The sequence below is a fragment of the Lolium perenne genome, chromosome 2, assembly GCF_019359855.2.
Source record: "Lolium perenne isolate Kyuss_39 chromosome 2, Kyuss_2.0, whole genome shotgun sequence".
Lineage (NCBI taxonomy): Eukaryota > Viridiplantae > Streptophyta > Magnoliopsida > Poales > Poaceae > Lolium > Lolium perenne.
This window is the reverse complement of record NC_067245.2, coordinates 316,249,503-316,272,026: the sequence shown is the minus strand read 5'-3', so window position 1 is coordinate 316,272,026 and position 22,524 is coordinate 316,249,503. Positions and strand designations below refer to the sequence as shown.

At 43.3% G+C, this 22,524-nt stretch overlaps 1 protein-coding gene across 1 annotated transcript in view; it reads left to right on the top strand.

The window, feature by feature from the left end:
- The window catches only part of LOC127336741 (beta-fructofuranosidase, insoluble isoenzyme 7), a 32,742-nt gene that overhangs the window by 5,796 nt on the left and 4,422 nt on the right, over nucleotides 1-22,524 (top strand). The gene's annotated exons all lie outside the window — the stretch shown is intronic.

Here is a 22,524-nt window from a genome sequence, read left to right as displayed (position 1 = left end):
TGTTCCCTGAATCCCTTCATCTTGTTCTTGATTGCTGGTGGTCTTCATTCTACTTTTTCATGGAGTTTTCCCTCCATGGGGTCTGGTCGTCGTGAGAGGAGGAAGGGTTGGGGGTGGGTTGGGGAGAAAATGGGGAGTGATTGGGCACTAGTAGAAAACAGGCCTTTCGTCAGGCCCCTTTGGTCCCGGCCGTGTCCTGGGCCGGGACCAAAGGCCTGCCCACGTCGCCCCGAATCCTCCCAATCGTACGGCACCCATAGGTCCCGGTTCGTTAGGACCCATTTGTTCCGGTTTGTATCCCAAACCGGGACTAAAGGGTTTTGCGGCCCGCTGCACCTGCGGTACCCCCTTTAGTCCCGGCTGGTGACACAAGCCAGGACTTAAAGTCAAACGATTCGTTCTCGTGGAAGCCGATCGTCACGTCGCCATTACTGGCGTCGAAATCGAGCGTCACGCGTCGCCACGGGAATTGATCACCCGGTGGCTGGCCTGTTCATTGATATGTTGCAAACGTATCTATAATTTTTTATGCTCCATGCTTGTTTTACACCAATTTCTATATGTTTTGTTTACACTTCGTGGCATTTTTATGCATTTTCTGGAACTAACCTATTGACAAGATGCCACAGTGCCAGTTCATGTTTTCTGCTGTTTTTGTATTTCAGAAAAGTTGTACAGGAAATATTCTCGGAATTGGACGAAACGAAAGCCGAAGTTCATATTTTACTGTAACAAAGACGGAGTCCAGAGGAGATACGGAGAAGTGTCAGGAGGTGGCCACACCACCCCTAGGCGCGGCCCACCCCCTGGCCGCGCCTAGGTATGGTGTGGGCCCCTCGGGCGCCCACCGACCTCGCCCTTCGGCCTATATATTCATCTGTTCAGGAAAAACCTAAATACCCGAGCCTCCATCCACGAATAGTTTCGTCGCCGCCGCCATCGTCGACCCTAGCTCGGGAGGGTTCTGAAGCTCTTCTCGGCACCCTGCCGGAGAGGGATATCATCACCGGAGGCCTCTACATCGCCATGCCCGCCTCCGAAGTGATGCGTGAGTAGTTCATCTCTAGACTACGGGTCCATAGCAGTAGCTAGATGGTTGTTTTCTCCAATTATGCTTCATGTTTAGATCTTGTGAGCTGCCTATCATGATCAAGATCATCTTTATGTAATGCTACATGTTGTGTTTGCTGGGATCCGATAAATAATGAATACTATGGTTGAGATTGATTATATACTTGTCATATGTTATTTGTGATCTTGCATGCTCTCCGTTGCTAGTAGATGCTCTGGCCAAGTATGTGCTTGTGACTCCAAGAGGGAGTATTTATGCTCAATAGTGGGTTCATGCCTCTAGTAATCTGGGAGAGTGACAATAACTTCTAAGATTGTAGATGTGTTCTTGCTACTAGGGAGAAAACAACAATGCTTTATCCAAGGATAATTCTATCGTTACTTTACACACTTTACTTAATGTAATAATCCGTTGCTTGCAACTTAATACTGAAATGGGTGCGGATGCTAATCGGAAGGTGGATTATTAGTCATAGACGCAGTTGGATTACGGTCTATGAATCTTGTTGTAATGCCCAAATGAATCTCATAGTAATCATCTTGTTATGTATGGTCTTTATTTTGTCAATTGCCCAGCTTTAATTTATTTTCCCAACATGTTATTTATCTTTATGGAGAGACACCTCTAGTGAACTGTGGACCCCGGTCCTTTCTTTTACACTGCAAATACCTGTTCTTTTTATTGCCAAATCCCACGGCAACAACTCTTTTTCTGGCATCCACACACTGTTCTCTTTATTTCACTGCAAACAAACATCTCTTTCCACACTATACGTCTAATCCTTCGTTTTCAGCAAAACCGGTGAGATTGACAACCTCACTGTAAGTTGGGGCAAAGTATTTTGGTTGTGTTGTGTACAGGTTCCACGTTGTTGCTGACACCGGTAGTGCGCCCTGCCAAAGTCAGCTAGCAACACTTTCAGAAGTGATTTCTTTCTCCTACTGGTCGATTAAACCTTGGTTTCTTACTGAGGGAAAACTTGCTACTGTGCTCATCATACCTTCCTCTTGGGGTTTCCCAACTGTGTGCTTTGCACAACATCAAGCTCTTTTTCTGGCGCCGTTGCCGGGGAGAAAGAGGATTTCTGCAAGGGGAGTCTCTCATCTCCAATCTCTTTACTTTGTTATTGTTTTTCTTAGTTTATTTTACTTTGTCTTGTTTGCTTCTTTATATCAAAAACAAAAAAAATAGTTTCTATTATAGCTTTTATTTTTGTTGCTCTGCTTTAATCTTGCTAAAATGAGTACTCCTGAGAACACTAAGTTGTGTGACTTTACTAGCACAAACAACAATGATTTCATTTGTACACCTATTGCTCCACCTGCTCCTGAAGCAGCTTTCTATGAAATTAAACCTGCTTTGTTAAATCCTGTTATGAGAGAGCAATTTTCTGGTGTTAGTACTGATGATGCTGCTTCTCACCTTAATAATTTTGTTGAACTTTGTGAGATGCAAAAATATAAGGATGTAGATGGAGACATTATTAAACTGAAATTGTTTCCTTTCTCTTTGAGAGGGAGAGCTAAAGATTGGTTGCTATCTTTGCCTAAAATAGTATTGATTCTTGGGTTAAATGCAAAGATGCTTTCATTGGAAAATATTATCCTCCTGCTAACATTATGTCCTTGAGAAGTGACATAATGAAATTTAGATAATTTGATAATGAACATGTTGCTCAAGCTGGGGAAAGAATGAAATCTTTGGTAAAGAATTGTCCCACTCATGGACTGGCTACTTGGATGATCATCCAAAAAAAATATGCAGGACTGAATTTTTCTTCAAGAAACCTTCTGGATTCAGCTGCTGGAGGTACCTTTATGTCCATTACTTTGGGGGCTGCAACAAAACTCCTTGAGGATGCCATGTTCCAGAACTTTGACCTATCCCTGTTTGCTCATGGTGGATCTTCACATGGTGTTCCTCCTCCCAGGACTAGGTTTAGGACTGCTCCTGCTCCTGATGCTGCTGGGTCTGGCTCTGATGGGTCTGGAGATGATGAAGACAATGAAGATGATGATGAAGAGGAGTCCCCACCTACTGGGGAAGAGTTCTATTGATGGGAACGCTAGCATTCCTGCTCTCTCCTGCCTTTTTGGTGTTCCGATGCCAAAGGGGGAGAAGAGAGTAGAGTCTAGGATTACGGGTTTCCTGGACGGATGTTGATGTTTTGCACAAGCCATTGCTACTTTATTTGCTTCTTATTTGGCTTGTGCTATTTGCTTGCTTGCATTTCCGGAATTATTGCTACTTTTAATAATTCGTGTGTGGACAAGTTATTGTATGCTTAATCTCTATGTGGGATGATTATGCTTGTTGCTTATATCTTGATTATATACTTGTCTATGCCATGCTTGCTTCCTAAAGATATAGGTGTTGGAGATATGCCCGAGAGGCAATAATAAAATAGTTATTGTTATATCTTAGTGTTCATGATAAATGTTTACACTCCATGCTATAATTGTATTAACCGGAAACATTGATACATGTGTGTTGTGTAAACAACCAGAGTCCCTAGTAAGCCTCTCATTTAACTAGCTTGTTGATTAATAGATGATCATGGTTTCCTGATCATGAACATCGGATGTTATTAATAACAAGATCATATCATTAGGTGAATGATGTGATGGACACACCCATAGTAAGCATAGCATAAGATCAAGTCATTAAGTTCAAACTTGCTATAAGCTTTCGATACATAGTTACCTAGTCCTTTGACCATGAGATCATGTAAATCACTTATACCGGAAGGGTACTTTGATTACATCAAATGCCACTGCGTAAATGGGTGGTTCTAAAGATGGGATTAAGTATTCGGAAAGTGTGAGTTGAGGCATATGGATCAAGAGTGGGATTTTTCCATCCCGATGATGGATAGATATACTCTGGGCCCTCTCGGTTGAATGTCGTCTAATTAGCTTGCAAGCATGTGACTAGGTCACAAGAGATGACATACCACGGTACGAGTAAAGAGTACTTGTCGGTAACGAGGTTGAACTAGGTATAGAGATGCCGATGATCAAACCTCGGACAAGTAAAATATCGCGTGACAAAGGGAATAGTTATCGTATGTAAATGGTTCAATCGATCACTGAGTTATCGTTGAATGTGTGGGAGCCATTATGGATCTCCAGATCCCGCTATTGTTTATTGGTCGAGAGGAGTCTCGACCATGTCTGCATAGTTCACGAACCGTAGGGTGACACACTTAAGGTTTGATGTCGTTTTAAGTAGATATGGAATATGGAATGGAGTTCGAATGTTGTTCGGAGTCTCGGATGGGATCCAGGACATCACGAGGAGGTCCGGAATGGTCCGGAGAATAAGATTCATATATAGGAAGTCACTTTCCAAGTTTGGAAATGATCCGGTGCATTTATGGAAGGCGCTAGAATGTTCTAGAACCTTCCGGAAGAAATCACCATGGAAGGTGGAGTCCCGGAAGGACTCCACCAACCCTAAACCAGCCAACCAAGAGGGAAGGTGGAGTCCATGGTGGACTCCACCTCCTTGGCCGGCCATGAGACAAGGAAAGGGAGGAGTCCCACTCCCCCTAGGTTTCACCCTTTGGTAAGTTTTTGAGTTGGACTCTTATTCGAATCTTTGGGCTAACCCTTGGGGGTTCCACCTATATAAAGAGAGGGAGAGGGAGGAGGCTGACCACCACTTCAGCCGCACCTCAAGAGGCTCCCAAGGCCGGCGCCCCACACCACCCCCTCTCCCAAAACCCTAGCGGTTCCCTCCTCCCTCTTTCTCCCGCATAGCTTAGGCGAAGCCCTGCCGGAGATCTCCACCACCACCGCCACCACGCCGTCGTGCTAGCGGGATTCCGAGGAGGATCTACTACTTCCGCTGCCCGCTGGAACGGGGAGAAGGACGTCGTCATCAACACCGAACGTGTGACCGAGTACGGAGGTGCTGCCCGATTGTGGCACCGTCAAGATCTTCTACGCGCTTTTGAAAGCGGCAAGTGATCGACTACACCAACAACGAGATCTAATCTCGTAGGCTTTGGAATCTTCGAGGGTTAGTCTCATGATCTTCATCTCGTTGCTACCATCTACTAGATTAGATCTTGGCTTGTTATTCGTTCTTGCGGTAGGAAATTTTTTGTTTTCTATGCTACGAATCCCAACAGTGGTATCAGAGCCATGTCTATGCATAGATTGGTTGCACGAGTAGAACACAATGGTTTTGTGGGCGTTGATGCTTTTGTTGTCTCTTGTTATGTGTACTTTGCATCTTGCGGGATGGTGGGATGAAGCGAACCGGGCTAACTTTACATGACCGCGTTCATGAGACTTGCTCCACGCTCGACATGCAACTTGTATTGCATAAGTGGCTTTGCGGGTGTCTGTCTCTCTCACCATAGTTAAGATTCAATTTACAATTTCGATTGATAACACTTGTATCAACGTTGTGGTTCATGTTCGTAGGTAGATTGGATCTTACTCGAAAACCCTAAACCACGTAAAATATGCAAACCAAATTAGAGGCGTCTAACTTGTTTTTGCAGGGTTTGGTGATATGATATGGCCATGATGTGATGATGAATATGTATGAGATGATCATTATTGTATTGTGGCAACCGGCAGGAGCCTTATGGTTGTCTTTATATTTCTTGTAGTAGTATTATTTCAAAGTAGTTGTAATAGTTGCTACACGTGGTGGACAACCATGAAGACGGCGCCATGGACCTTGACGCTACGCCGACGATGATGGAGATCATGCCCGTTGATGATGGAGATCATGTCCGTGCTTTGGAGATGAAGATCAAAGGCGCAAAGACAAAAGGGCCATATCATATCACATTATGAATTGCATGTGATGTTAATCCTTTTATGCATCTTATATTGCTTAGATCGCGACGGTAGCATTATAAGATGATCCCTCACATTAATATCAAGATAATAAAGTGTTCTCCCCTCGTATGCACCGTTGCTACAGTTCGTCGTTTTGAAGCATCTCGTGATGATCGGATGTGATAGATTCTACGTTCACATACAACGGGTGTAAGCCATGTTGCACACGCGGAAATACTTGGGTTTGCTTGACGAGCCTAGCATGTACAGACATGGCCTCGGAACACAGGAAACCGAAAGGTTGAACACGAGTCATATGGATGATATGATCAACATGTTGATGTTCACCATTGAAGCTACATCATCTCACGTGATGATCGGTTTTGGTGTAGTGGATATGGATCGTGTGCCACTAAACAACTATGAGGGATGTTGTATTAAGTGGGAGTTCTTTAGTAATTAGATTAAAACTTGAACTAATTATCATGAACATAGTATGAATAGTATTTTGAATTAAATTTGTAGAATTGGCATCCGTTATCTACCATGCGCTAGTCTTATAATTGAGATACTGTTAAATCTAACAAGTAACTTTACGGACTGGTACCGTATTGTTAAAGAATCAAGTAATGATTAAGTCCTATTGCAAATTTTTGGTAAAACTCACATTAGAGCAATGGTTTCAATTAGTACCTAAAATCATCTTGTCTCCGTGAAACTTGAAAGTTCAAATCCGTTTGAAAAGTAAGGAGCTGGAAAGTTTGTTTTCAGAAATAAGCAAGGTGTGAGATATATGTGATATCTAAGACCTTATTACAAGATGATAGAATATAATTTAGTGAGACTACATAAACTCATAAGTTTTATGGGAATGTACGAAGGTTGAAGACGCTAGGCGTGCCAATCCTCCAACTAGTTGGGCACTAACGATATTCGCATATCCATGAAGTGATCGTCCTTAGTATGCACCGTTGCTAAGACTCGTCGTTTCGAAGCATCACGTGATGATCGGGTGTTATAGATTCTACGTGTGCATACAACGGGCGCAAGCCAGATTTGCACATGCGAATACTGAGGTTAAACTTGACGAGCCTAGCATGTACAGACATGGTCTCGGAAAGACGTCATGATTTGATGGATAAAAATTATGAGTGAAATTGTTCATCACATTAAAAGGTTACTAATAGTGAAATCCGGAACACTTGTCATGTGATGATCAACTTCAAAGTAAGAACCTCAAGGTTATTGGTAATTGACCAACAAACCTAGAAGTTATTGATGTTGAAGTGTTTTCTGAAATATGAGGAAAGCCAAAAGAGAAACTACAAAAGTTTTTGGCAGAAAGAAAGAAAAGACTAGAAAGTCTAGCTAAGGTGTATATAGATGATATACATGTTATGAATGTATTCTTTGATTGGTCACACAATGAAGTTCTTGGGTATTTGTACCATATTGGTTGGTATGAGATGTCATACAACACAACGCAATACAAGAATACAATGGCCTAAGTGACTGATAAGGAATGTGGCAATAATGCACGTCTGGAACAAAAATAAAGTGTTATTATGTTCGTCGTTGGCATTCTACCTGGCCCTTCAGATTTATAGTAAAGAACTTAATAATTGTTATTTTGCTCTGGTCAAATAAAAACAATGAGTTGTTAAAATTGTGGCCTTACTCCATGTACGATGGATAAGTTATTATAAATCTTAATGGTGAAACACACATACATAACACTGACGCTAAAATGCCATAAGGCAAATGATTTGAATTCCACTTATTTGTGGAACCGCCATTTAGGTCATGTTAGAAAAGAACGCATGAAGAAACTCCATGCAAATGGAATTTTGGAGTCATTTGATTTTTGAATCGTTTGGCACTTGCAAATCTTTTCTAAAAGAGAATGACTGAAATACCGTTCATAGGCCAAGAGTTGAACGGGCAACTAACTTAGTGGAAACATACATGATGATGTATGTGGTTCACTGGGCATAGTTGTGTGCGGGAGATTCTTCTACTTCATGAAAACTTCCAACAATGAATTGAGTGTATATATAAGGATATATTTATTCAATAAGGAAGAAGTTTGAAACATTTGAATAGATTCAAATAAATTTCAGCATGAAGTGGAAATCATCGTAATAGAAAAGTCAAATATCTATGATTGGATCATGGTGGAAATATTTGAATTACGAGTTTTAGCGAACATCTAAGAGAGTTATGAAATTGTTCTACAACTCACGTTTCTTGGAGTATCATAGTGATGATGGAGTATCCGAGAGACGTATCCAAACCTTGTTGGATTAATGATGAGATAAAATATTGACGCCATTATATTTTTGTGGATTATGCTTTAGAGACTACCGCTTTTACACTAAATAGAGCATCATCATAATCCGTTGAAATGACACCATACGAGTTATGGCATGGGTATAAACCCTAATAGTCCTTTCTTAAATTTTGGTATGCATAGCATAAGTAAATAAGTTTACAACCAAAATCGGATGAATGTCTTTGTAGGTTATCCCAGAGAATTGATTGGGAATTCTTTCCACTATGGAGACAAAGACAAAAGTGTTTGTCGATGTTTCTTACTTATTTCCAAGAAATTGTTTCTAGCGAAGTATTTGAGTGGGAGAACAATGGAACTTGATAAGGTTTATGAACCTGAGGATGATGATCAGAGTAGCGCAGCATCGGAAATGGTTCCGGAAGCGGCCACGAAGATCATAGCTCCCATGTCTACAAAGAGTTATAGTCATGGAGATCGAAGTACCCATTGAACCTTGTAGGTATGGTTTACTTTGTGATCAAATAAATGATTTGTGGACAAAGGATTGATTTTGAACAATAATGAATCAACTACATACAAAGAAGTTATGATGGGCCCTGACTCCGTTAAAATGGCTAAGCGCCATTAAATCCAAGATAGGTGAATACTTTTTGAAAGTAAATGGATCTATAAAATTGATGGACTTGGATGAAATATCATTGAAGAAGCTCGACTTGTCGAAAATTTGTTTACGACAAAGTTCAAAGAGTTGAATACGATAAGATTAGATCTTCCGTAGCGATGCTTATAGTCTATGTGGATTATTCTAGTAATCGCTACATATTTCTTTTATGAGATATGCTAGTAGGATGGCAAAATACATTACTTAACAGAAGTATGTATTGAAGGTGTATACAAGATACAACTGAGAGTTTTGCTAGTCCGTAGAATACTAAAAAGGTATACAAACTTCACTGGATGAAGTGAGTATCACGGAGTTGGAATCTTCGCCGGATGAAATGATCAAAGAGTTATGATTTCATCAGAAACGATGAAGAAGCTTGCATTTGCAAGAAATTAAGTGGGAGCGCTGAGACATGTTTATAATACTTTATGTAGATGACATATCGTTGATTATAAATATTGTAATCATGTACTTGATGTGATTAAAAGGTTTCATTGAGAATTAACTTCAATGAAAGGATATGGACTGAAACATATTTAGCGTCAAGATCTATGAAGATATATTGAAACGCATAATAAGTTTAAGTCAAAGTATATAGAATGAATATTGAAGTAGTTCAATATAAAAATATTAAGAAGGTGTTCTTTTCATGTGAAGGTTTAACAAGACTTGAGTGTATCTGACACTCAATGAGTAAAAACACATGAGTGATTTTAGATCACGAATAATATGTACACAATCAGATATCCTGTGCTCTAAAAAGTTAGGAGCATATACCAGAATGATTCATGTGATGATCATTGGACAACAGTAAGAATATCCCTGAGTGCTTTAGAAGAACCAAGGATATTAGTTTTGTATGGGGAAATGACAAACAAATCGCTGTAAGGTGTTGCACCGATATTAGTTTGGTCACATATAAAAATAAATTTCAAATCTCAGTTAGGCTAAGTGTTCATTAAAAGGTAGCACACTGCTAGATTTAGATGAGTTCTAAATATTGTGACGGATTCTACAAACGAAGACAGAGTATGTAATTGTTTTGACAATGACTGAGGATGTTAAAGTCGAGAAGTTCTTTGAGAACTTGGTGTAGTTCCGATAGTGTCAGAACTTTGAAGCTATATTGTGTGTGACAATATTAGTGACATATTTCAGACCACGGAATTAAGGTTCTACCAGAAGACCGAACATATACGATTAATGCCAACTCATTTGGAAAATGAGTGATGCGTGAAGACGCAAATAAATTGCAAAATACATACGTTTCTGAGCGTGTCAGATCCGTTGACTGAAACCTCTCCCGTAAGCAAAACATGATAAGCACCAGAATGCCAAGGTGTTATATCTTTACATATGTAAACTAGATTATTGACTCTAGTGCAAGTGGGAGACTGTTGGAGATATGCCCGAGAGGCAATAATAAAATAGTTATTGTTATATCTTAGTGTTCATGATAAATGTTTACACTCCATGCTATAATTGTATTAACCGGAAACATTGATACATGTGTGTTGTGTAAACAACCAGAGTCCCTAGTAAGCCTCTCATTTAACTAGCTTGTTGATTAATAGATGATCATGGTTTCCTGATCATGAACATCGGATGTTATTAATAACAAGATCATATCATTAGGTGAATGATGTGATGGACACACCCATAGTAAGCATAGCATAAGATCAAGTCATTAAGTTCAAACTTGCTATAAGCTTTCGATACATAGTTACCTAGTCCTTTGACCATGAGATCATGTAAATCACTTATACCGGAAGGGTACTTTGATTACATCAAATGCCACTACGTAAATGGGTGGTTATAAAGATGGGATTAAGTATTCGGAAAGTGTGAGTTGAGGCATATGGATCAAGAGTGGGATTTGTCCATCCCGATGATGGATAGATATACTCTGGGCCCTCTCGGTGGAGGGTCGTCTAATTAGCTTGCAAGCATGTGACTAGGTCACAAGAGATGACATACCACGGTACGAGTAAACAGTACTTGTCGGTAACGAGGTTGAACTAGGTATAGAGATGCCGATGATCAAACCTCAGACAAGTAAAATATCGCGTGACAAAGGGAATAGTTATCGTATGTAAATGGTTCAATCGATCACTGAGTTATCGTTGAATGTGTGGGAGCCATTATGGATCTCCAGATCCCGCTATTGGTAATTGGTCGGAGAGGAGTCTCGACCATGTCTGCATAGTTCACGAACCGTAGGGTGACACACTTAAGGTTTGATGTCGTTTTAAGTAGATATGGAATATGGAATGGAGTTCGAATGTTGTTCGGAGTCTCGGATGGGATCCAGGACCTCACGAGGAGGTCCGGAATGGTCCGGAGAATAAGATTCATATATAGGAAGTCACTTTCCAAGTTTGGAAATGATCCGGTGCATTTATGGAAGGCGGTAGAATATTCTAGAACCTTCCGGAAGAAATCACCATGGAAGGTGGAGTCCCGGAAGGACTCCACCAACCCTAAACCAGCCAACCAAGAGGGAAGGTGGAGTCCATGGTGGACTCCACCTCCTTGGCCGGCCATGAGACAAGGAAAGGGAGGAGTCCCACTCCCCCTTGGTTTCACCCTTTGGTAAGTTTTTGAGTTGGACTCTTATTCGAATCTTTGGGCTAACCCTTGGGGGTTCCACCTATATAAAGAGAGGGAGAGGGAGGGGGCTGACCACCACTTCAGCCGCACCTCAAGAGGCTCCCAAGGCCGGCGCCCCACACCACCCCCTCTCCCAAAACCCTAGCGGTTCCCTCCTCCCTCTTTCTCCCGCATAGCTTAGGCGAAGCCCTGCCGGAGATCTCCACCACCACCGCCACCACGCCGTCGTGCTGGCGGGATTCCGAGGAGGATCTACTACTTCCGCTGCCTGCTGGAACGGGGAGAAGGACGTCGTCATCAACACCGAACGTGTGACCGACTACAGAGGTGCTGCCCGATTGTGGCACCGTCAAGATCTTCTACGCGCTTTTGAAAGCGGCAAGTGATCGACTACACCAACAACGAGATCTAATCTCGTAGGCTTTGGAATCTTCGAGGGTTAGTCTCATGATCTTCATCTCGTTGCTACCATCTACTAGATTAGATCTTGGCTTGTTATTCGTTCTTGCGGTAGGAAATTTTTTGTTTTCTATGCTACGAATCCCAACAATAGGGGGAGCTTCTCATATTTTACAAATGGTGCACTTTGCATTCAAACGTAAATTCTCCAAGTGCATACATTATGGGGGAGCTGTCTTAATATCTTATATGGAATCAAGGTTTTGAGCTTATCATAATATTTATATGTGACTCTAGCTCGGTTTGTCATCGTATACCAAAAAGGGGGACATTGTAAGGGTATTTTACCCTTACCCATTATTTTGGTAACAATGACACCGTAGCTAGAGTAATCGGACTAATACATGCCTACAAGATTATTCTTAGGTATTAGTCTATCAGGCATAATGGTGTATCAATGGAACAAGAAGGTGAAGGGAGACCCACCACTTCGATGAAAAAGGGGAACACCAGTTTTCCCTCTGCCCAGCACCAGGTCCGGCGGCACCGGGTGCAGCACCGGCCAGTCCGGCACAGACCGGCTGTGGCGCCGGTGCACACCGGGCGCATTCCAGTAAGCTGGGATGCTCGTCCGGTACAGGCCCAGTGCCAGGCCCGGTGGCTGCCGGCTAGCCCGGTCTGTGGCCCGGCAGCACCGGGTGTGCCACCGGCCAGTCCGGCGCCTGGCCCGGCAGACCGGCCTTCTCGACTTACTGCTGAGCTGGACAAGTTCCCAACGGTTGGATTTCAAGTGAAGCTATATATACCCCTTCTCCTAGCTCAGAACAGTTAGGCACTACACTACACTTTGTTCTTGAGCTCTCTCTCTCTCATACTCCATTGTTGGAAACACCAAAAGCCTCAGATCTCCCTCCTCCTCCACCCAAACTCAAATCCCTCCGGGGAAAAGCTAGAGGAGGTCTTTATCTATAGTTCCACCGAGTCAAATCTTGTTCCCCCTTGTATTCTTCGAGATACCTGCTCTCTAGGGTTTCTTGGAAATCCTAGGTGGGCAAAATCGTCCGGAAGCATCCGGGCTGTGGATTTGCTCCTGACAAGATTGTGAAGGTTTGGAGGCTGCCTTAAAGTCTACCACAAGTGAAAGAGCTATTCCTTCGTGGGATAGGCTCGGAGAATAAGGTGAGCCTTCGTGGCGTTGGGAAATCCTTCGTGGGATCCCCACCTCTCCAAACGTAACGTACCTTCTTGCAAAGGAAGGGAACACGGGACTACATCTTCGTCTCCGCGTGCTTTCGGTTATTTCTAACCGAACTCTTTACTTCTGTTATATATCCTGTGAGAGCCTTCGTGCTTGAGACACTTGTATTATCATCTAGGTTGCCTCACCTAGTTTGCATTAGGCTCACATCTATATTCCGCAAAGCCTAATATTGCAAAGAAAGAATTAAAATTTGTAGAAACCTATTCACCCCCCCTCTAGGTTTACCATCTCTGAACTTTCAATTGGTATCAGAGCCTGGACTCTTTTTAAGCCTTATAGCCTTAAGAGTGAGATGGATAAACTATTCGAGGGTTTGGATGAAGATTCTAACCTTTCGGTTAAGGAGATGAAATCCAGATTCTTAGCATATGAAGCTGAGAAAAAGAAAAAGGATGATGATATCCAGAGCCAAATGGCAGACATGAGTGCCATGCTTAAGAGGCTAAGTGGTGGGACTTCTAGTAGGGCTGCTGTCCCTGGGGAGTCCTACAATCAGGTCAATCATGACTATCCTAAAAACACTTCACCCATGCCTCATATAAACCATAGTGGGAATGTTCCCCATTTTGATGGAACTCACTTTTCCTTTTGGAAATCTTCTATGGAGTCTCATATTCGCAGCTGCAGTGTGGAGATGTGGGAGATCATTGTTGATGGATACCGGAAGCCAAAAGATCCCATTAGGTTGACCTCCACCGAATTCTACAACCGTCAACTCAATGCCTCTGCATGTGACAAAATTAGAAGTGGCATCAACCGCAAGCTGCTTGACCAAGTCAATGATATTGACTCAGCTAAAGAGCTTTGGGATAGGATTGTAGTACTCCAAGAGGGAACCAATCTTATCCAAAAGTCTCTTTATGAGTCAGCCAAGACTGAGGCTACCTTGTTCATGATTAAGGAAGGGGAGACTGTAGCTGAGGCTTATGGAAGACTTGGAGCTCTTCGGGTGAAGGTCAAGGGCCTTGGTTGTGATAAATACAATGATGGCTTTGAAATGAATGAAGAGTTCATAAAGTCCAAGGTCGTTGCCATGATTGCTGTAAAACAGAAGGACAACAACCTTGCTCTCAATTTGCAAATCCTCACCAAACAAGCAGATCTATCCGCAGATGATATTGTCTCTTATGTGGCTGCCAATGACAACATGGCCAAAGAAGGAGAAAGACTCATGGTGATGAACCGTGTCGATGGCCTCTCCCACAACCTTGCTTTGAAGGTCAGGGCAGACCAAGAAAGGGAAGAAGTATATCAGATCGAAGAAGAAGAGGAGATGACCTCAACTAGTGACATTGGCACAGATTTTGCTTTCTTTGTCAAGAAGTACAAGAAGAATTTCCAATCTCGTCCAATGAGAAGAAGAGAACGTGCTACAACTGTGATGAAGATAATCACTTTGCAAATGAGTGCCCTTATGAGAAGAGGGTGGACAAGCCAAGATTTGTCAAAGGTGTCAAGCCAAGATTGAAGCCAAACCCAATCAATGAGCAATACAAGAAGAACAAGGGAAGAGCCTTTGTTGGTACTGAGTACATTTCCGATGAAGAGGGAGAAGATGAGGAGAAGGAGGCTGGAGTGGCTGGTTTGGCTTTCTCCGAACCCGGGTCACTCTTCACATATGATTACTTCAAGGATTATTCCACGGAGTCTTCAACTCCAAATGTTATTGGTTCTTCCTTCATGGCAAGAATGACTCATGATGATGACTCCGATGACTCTTCCTCCTCTACGATCGTTGGCTCTTGTCTTATGGCAAGGGAAGCAAAGGTAATGGAATCCCCACCTTCTTTATCTAGCATTCTTGATGATGATAAAACTGATAATCAAGATGAAGAGGCTATTCTTAAGTGTCTTTTCAAAGTTAGATGCACTCTTCGTGGTGATGCTCTTGTCAAGTTCGATTTCTTGATGGACTCCCTCAATGAAAGGGACGAGTCCATTGAGGATTTAGAATCTCATATGAAAGATGAGAAACGGAGATTCAATATCCTAAGACAAGAGCTGAAAAATGAAAGGTGGATATCTCAATGCCTTAAGAAACTAGTTGAAACATTTGAACTAGATAAAGTCAAGGACCTAGAAACTATTGAAAGGGATCAACTAATAGCACAAGAGCTGGATGCTTCAAAGAAGGAACTTGAAGTTGCTCATGCTTCTCTCACTAAGGATCTCACTAGTAGGAAAAGCCTTATAGATGGGATTCTATTTCTGTGGCGCACCAGCTGCTCATGCGCCACAGATAGCTTATTTTTGTGGCGCACCCAAAGCTCATGTGCCACAGAAACTCGGTGGGGCCCACACCCTGCCAGCCCCAATAATTGGTTTCGCTATTTCTGTGGCATACCAGGACCATTCTGTGGCGCACTGGTGCTGGTGCGCCACAGAAATAGCGCATTCTGTGGCGCACCGTGTCTAGTGCGCCACAGAAATAGAACCCCTTATATCACATCCACCGTACCCCCTCCCTCGCCCGTACCCCTCCCTCCCCCACGACAAATCGCCGCCTGCTTCCTCCGCGACGGCAATGGAGCACGCTGCCGCCGCCGCCTTCCTCCGCGGCCACCAGCAGCAGAGCCCGCTTCGGCGTGGACACGGATCCTGCGGGAGGAGGAGGAGGAGCCGCCGCATCGAGGAGGAGGAGGAGCCGCCGCATCGAGGAGGAAGAGGAGCCGCGCGTCTTCTGCTTCTTCCTCGACCCCTGCCGTCGTCCTCTGCTTCTTCCTCGACCCCTGCCATCGGTGAGCCCTCCCCTCCCCTCCTCTCCCCTCCCCTCTTGATGACTGTGCCGGTGACACCCTTGAGCACCCCGGCGTCGATCAGCCCTTGTGCTTCTTTGCTCGTGCTGCCGCCACCGTGTTGCTGTTGTTGTTGCGCCTGGTAGTGGCGCTGTTTGTTGTCGTCGATGCTATGAACCTACAGAGAATAGCAGGACAGTATGTGTGCATAATATAGAAAGTTTAGATGGATCAACTTATCCAATTTGCAACCTCTTCATTTGCATGATCATGAGGGATATGAATTACAGCCTGACAATGACGCTAATCCTGCTGACCCTGTTGTTGCTGAGTCATATGTGCAGGAATCTGTTGAAAATTCTGTTCCAGGGGAGTCTTTTGGTGCTGTTTCTTCCATGGGCACAGGAATCAGAGAGGATTCTCCCGCCCAGACATCGACAAGATCTGGTTCGGGATCTGTGTCGCCAGCTTCAACGCAGTATGGGCCTGGCACGGTCCCCTCTTGCGTGGCGTCCTCGCATTCGCCAGCATCTTCCTCGGCTAGGGCCCGCACCGAATCTCCGCCTGCGCGCACGTCCGCGTCGGCTGCTTCCACCGATGCCTCGCTAGGATCTTCTGCGGCAGCCTCCGCATCAGAACAGCAGGCCACAGGATCATCTGCGGCGAACAGTGATGGTTTGTCCTCTTCTGCAGATTCATCTGGATCATCTGCTCCTCATCCTGTTGTAGCTTCGGGTGTGTCTGCTCCTGCTCGTCCGCATACACGTCTTCAGAGTGGTATCTCGCAGCCGAAGGTTATTACTGATGGTCATGTCCGTTATGACCGTGTCCGCTTCGCTAACTACTGCAGCACTGGTGAACCTGCTAATCTTCATGAAGCTCTTACTGATTCCAAGTGGAAGGCTGCCATGGATGAGGAATACACGGCACTGAAGGAAAATAAAACATGGCACTTGGTCCCTGCTAGTACTGGTAAAAATGTGATTGACTGCAAATGGGTTTACAAAGTCAAACGTCAAGCTGATGGTTCAGTTGAACGGTATAAAGCTCGTCTTGTTGCTAAGGGTTTTAAACAGCGCTATGGTATCGATTATGAGGATACTTTCAGTCCTGTAGTCAAAGTGGCGATGATTCGCCTGGTGTTATCCCTTGCAGTTTCTCGTGATTGGCATCTTCGCCAACTAGATGTGAAGAACGCGTTTTTACATGGTGTTCTGGAAGAAGAGGTCTACATGAGACAACCTCCTGGTTATGAGGAGCGTGTGGGACATGTTTGCAAGCACGATAAAGCTTTGTATGGTCTGAAACAAGCGCCTCGAGCATGGTACTCTCGGCTCAGCTCCAAGCTTCATTCTATTGGTTTTTCTGCATCTAAGGCTGATACTTCTTTGTTCTTCTACAACAAAGGGGGAGTGTCTATATTTATGCTTATCTATGTTGATGATATTGTTGTTGCAAGTTCATCAGAGAAGGCCTTTGATGCTTTACTTCATGATCTTGGCCTAGCATTTGCTTTGAAGGACTTGGGAGCTTTGCACTATTCCCTTGGCATTGAGGTAAACAAGGTACATGATGGTATAATTCTCTCTCGGGAAAAATATGCAAATAAGTTGTTGAGCCGGGTGAACATGAAAGACTGCAAGTGAGTTGATACTCCTTTATCTGTGTCTGAAAAACTATCTGTGACAGATGGTGAGATGTTGAGTAGTGAGGATTCTACTCGATATAGGAGTATTGTTGGAGCTTTGCAGTATATTACACTGACCAGACCAGATATTGCGTTTTCTGTGAACAAGGTTTGTCAGTTCCTTCATGCACCTACCATAGTTCACTGGACAGCTGTGAAACGTATTCTGAGATATCTTCGTGGCACAACATCCCTTGGATTACGTTTGAGCAAATCCTCCTCCACTACAGTCAGTGCTTTTTCTGATGCTGACTGGGCAGGTTGCCCAAATGATAGACGGTCTACTGGAGGATTTGCAGTATTTCTGGGGTCAAATTTGATCTCTTGAAATGCAAGGAAGCAAGCTACTGTTTCTAGATCAAGTGCAGAGGCTGAGTATAAGGCTCTAGCTAATGCCACAGCGGAGGTTATATGGGTGCAGAGTTTACTCAATGAGTTGGGTGTGCCGCAGGATAGAACGGCATATTTATGGTGTGATAATATTGGAGCTACGTATCTCTCTGCTAATCCAGTGTTTCATGCTCGGATAAAGCATATTGAGATAGATTATCACTTTGTTCGTGAGAGAGTAGCTCGGAAGCTTTTGGACATACGGTTTGTTCCTTCAGGAGATCAAGTGGCTGATGGTTTCACAAAGTCACTGTCCTCAAGACAGCTAGCTGTGTTTCGTCGCAATCTTAACTTAGATAAGTTATGATTGAGGGGGAGTGTTAAACATCCTGTATAGCTAGCTGTAGTATTTGTATAGATCTCCTGTATTGTACCGTGACTTGTATTCTCCTCGTATAGAGGTAGAACTCCTGTAACCTTGTCCATATATATAAATACACCGGCGACCCTGATTAGGGCAACGCTTCCCATATGTTTTGATACAAGCCACTTATCAAGATTCAAGATTCTGCCCAATCTAGGCAGCTCTCGGGGTACCACTTCCTTTGACGCAACTCTCTGCATGCCATTTCTAATCTAAACAATACAATCATTGAGCCCCCAAAACAGAAGTTAGCAAGGCCATGTAGACAAGATAGGACCGTGTGAATGTGTGATGGCCAGGTGGTACTACACATATGGGAAGATAAAGTTGGGCCCACCACCACGCATGAACTGGCCGAGATCTAGACTCACCTTTGTTGGTGCTAGACGTTTTGTTTGGCTCTGGCGAAGACGAACATGGCCTTCCTTTCACGAGGACTTGATGCCTAGTCAGTCGTCCGGCATAAGGGACACTCTATGCTTCGGGTTTTCTTCTCGTTTCCTCGGCCTAAAATGAAATGTTTCGGTTGAAAAAAAAAATCTGATATAAGATGCTAGATGAGAAGGTATGACTCATCATGCAGCTTGTGATTCCAGGCCCGTTTCCAATCTGTCTTTTGGGCGGTGCCTTTGAAACACAAATACCAAATCATATGTTCAAATCAAGACCTGTAAATGTACCCCCATGTGATAGGAATCTGGATGCCAAAAACTCAACTATCATTTTGTGTGGATCCGAGGTCGTCATTATTGGAATAGAAAATTGCCTATCATGATAAAATACTACTCCTGTATTACAAAACATGGGGAGAAGCCAAACTTGCAATAAATTTGGTGACAAAGAGTAGACTTGAGGGGCTGTTAATCTCGCAGTCTTATTTGAACATGAAAACTTAAATGAAATGATGTTATACCATCCTTTTCCTGGCAAGGGGTGACTTATTACTATGAAGAATATTAATTACAACCTGTCTTTAAGAGAACATGGCATCAAAAGGCAGTCAAGACATCGATGATATACAAACAATCAACCATCGACCATCTTTTTTATGAGAAGTGGACTACAAGAATGTTTATTCAAAAGCACCGCCCCCAGAAAGGGACCAACGTGTAACCGTTGTTGTTGCCCAATCAAACCATTTAAGGCGAGGTCTGGGTTTTCATCCTGAAGCGCATGCACGTCTGCGCAAACACACGACAATGCCTTTAACCCGGGAGTAATGCAATAACACCATCATTTTTGGTAGGTACAACCAACAAAAGTCAGATATATTGATCCCGAAATTCCAAGTACTCGAGAAAGCAACACCAAATTGCAGTGACACCTCCTATGTATGAAGAAACCAAACCATGGCACGGACCGTGGCATTTTTTCCTCAATAAGAACTTGACAATTATAATGCCGGCAGGCACGTGAGTCTTCACAAGCTTGAAACAACTTAACCATTGGCCAGAGTCGCCCCTTTTCAAATCAGTATATACACATTTACTTTGATGGTCATAGGCAAATTAAAAGCTAAGCAGTAATAATATAGACCCTAGAGAAAAATAGTGATGTAGCCTATGACTACAGATAACTTGTGAAAGTATCGACGTGATTTCATAGAGCCTTGGCCTTTTGATTTTAAGATCGTCCATTAGAAATCGTCCTTCCTTCTGCAGCCGAGTAGGACATGTACAAAAAAAAAGAACATACCGTAGGTTTCTATATGGACATTTCATCTGAAGTGTAACGTGACAAACTTGTTCGCACATCTCCAAAGACCTGAACACTCATTGTTGCTTACGCGCTACCTCAGTTGAGCTAAACAACAAACATGACTCACATCAGGGCCGCAATCTCTCTTGTATTGTATCACTAGAAGTGTGTTAGTACACACTAGTAGAAAAATGGGCATCCGTCTAAGCCTTTAGTACCGGTTCCCTTACGAACCGGTACTAAAGGGGGCATTAGTACCGGTTCCTCTGCCCAGCCGGGCGAGGAACATCTATACCGATTCGTTGAGGGCCTTTTATACCAGTTCGTGTTACGAACCGGTACGAAAGGGTTTCTGCCCAGTTTCCAGGCGGAGGTGGGGCCAGGGCTGGACCTTTAGTACCGGTTCATCTAAGGAACCGGTATTAAAGGGTCCCTGCCCTATTTCTTCAGCGCGCCCGACCCTTTCTCATTCTCCCATTTCCTTCTCTCTCTCACACATTTCTAAAAATTTTGCACCTCTCACGCTCCAACAAATCTTCTTTTTTTCTCCACCATTTTAACAAGATTAACGACATCCAGCTATCCAAGGGTTAACAATATCATCCTTTCTTCCGGCGTTCCTAATTTAGCTCATTTCTTTGCTAGTTTAACTCGTATTATTTTTCTAGTGCTAATAAGGTGTTCGATGAAATGCCTAAGTTAGGTCTACAAGCCACAGACCTTGGTTCTGCCCCAAAGCAGTCAGCTCTAAGAGTAGTAGTTCGTTTGAAGCAACTCTCTGCATGGCGTTCCTAATCTAAACACTAGAATAATTGAGCTCACAAATCAGAGGTCAGCAAAGCCCATGCAGAATGGCTAGGTGTTAAGCATCCGGGAAGACATACCTGGGCCACCATGGCAATTAACAGATAATACCTGCCCAAGATTCATCCCAGTTGGTGCTGGACGTTCGTCACCGCTGGCAAAGAACAATATCGCCTTTCTTCCACGAGGACCACCGGATGCCTAGTCACTCATCGGGGGTGTCGTTGTCCGCTCTCTCTTTCCACGTCGGCTCCTGCCGGATAAGAAGGCGTCGAGATACACGTGGCCGACGTGACACTTTTCGTTTGATAAAGTTCGTTGAAGCGTCCTGTTCGGCACTGAAAAAAATCCAGATAAAAGATGTCCGAACACTTCCAATTAATTTGAATATATTTTGTTGCTAGAGGAGAAGGTATGACTCATCGATCATGGAGCATGTGATTCCAGCCCGGTTTCCAATTTGTCTTTTGTGCCGTGCCTTTAAAAAACAAATTCCAAGTCATTTGTTGAAATAGAGACCTGTAAATCTACCCCCATGTGCTAGGAATCTAGGTGCGAAAAAATCAACTATCAACATGTGTGCATCCGAGGTCGGAACTATTGGCATACAAACTTGCCTCTTGTGCTAAAGTACTAGGGATTATTATAGAACCTGGGGAGAAGTCATACTTGCAATAAATTTTGTGACAAAGAGTAGACTTGAGGGGCTATATATTAGTATTCCAGGAGTCTTCTTCCTACATGAAGCATAAATGAAAAGATGTTAGACCATCCTTTTCCCGGCAAGGGGGCAATATGTCCATATATTACTATCAAGAATACGGTCTACATTCTCAAGAAATTTTTTCAACCAGTCTTTAAGGGAACATGGTATCAGAAGCTAGTCAAGGCATCGAGGACGCGAAGAACCAAATTAATGCGGAAAAAGAGAACATCGGTGATCGACGGTGAGTAGCAACAACGACCATCCTTTAATACCACGTGAACTGATGATTCTTAAGAAGCAACATCGACCATCCTTTAATACCACGTGGACCGATGATTCTTCAAAAGCAACATCTCCAGAAAGGGACCAACGCGTAACTGTCACTGTTGCCGAATAAAACCCATTGATGGCCGGCGGGTCACGGGTTTTCACCTGAAAATCAAATTCATGCAAACTCCAACCAGTGCATTCAATAGATGAACAATCCAAAAACAACGTCATTGACAGATACGTCCAATAAAGCTTCGACCTAGGATTTCCATCCTGGAGCTCAAGACCGGCTACTTGAGAAAGCTACACAAAAGTAAAGTCATATTTTCTATAGAAAGGGACCATACTATAACACCGACCGTTCCAAATTTTCCTACGTAAGGCCGTGTTACATGAATTGGGGCACATGGCCTCTTCTTCTTCTTCTTCTTTAAAAAGAGCAACGGTGATAGGTTGTGAATAGCAACACCGACCATCCTTTTATGACACGTGGACTACAAGAATATTTTTTTTTCAAAAGCAACGCCTCCAGAAAATGACCGACGTGTAACCATCATTGTTGCAGAATCAAACCACTTAAGGGCGGAATATGAGTTTCCACCCCAACAATCAAATCCAAGCAAAGTCCAAACCGTGCATTCAATAGATGAAGAACCCGAAAACAACGTTATCGACAGATACGTCAGATAAAGCGTAGACCTAGGGAAACTCCCATTTGCAATTAGTTGCACCCGCATCTCATTATCAGATGCCACACCTCCATGTTCTAAAA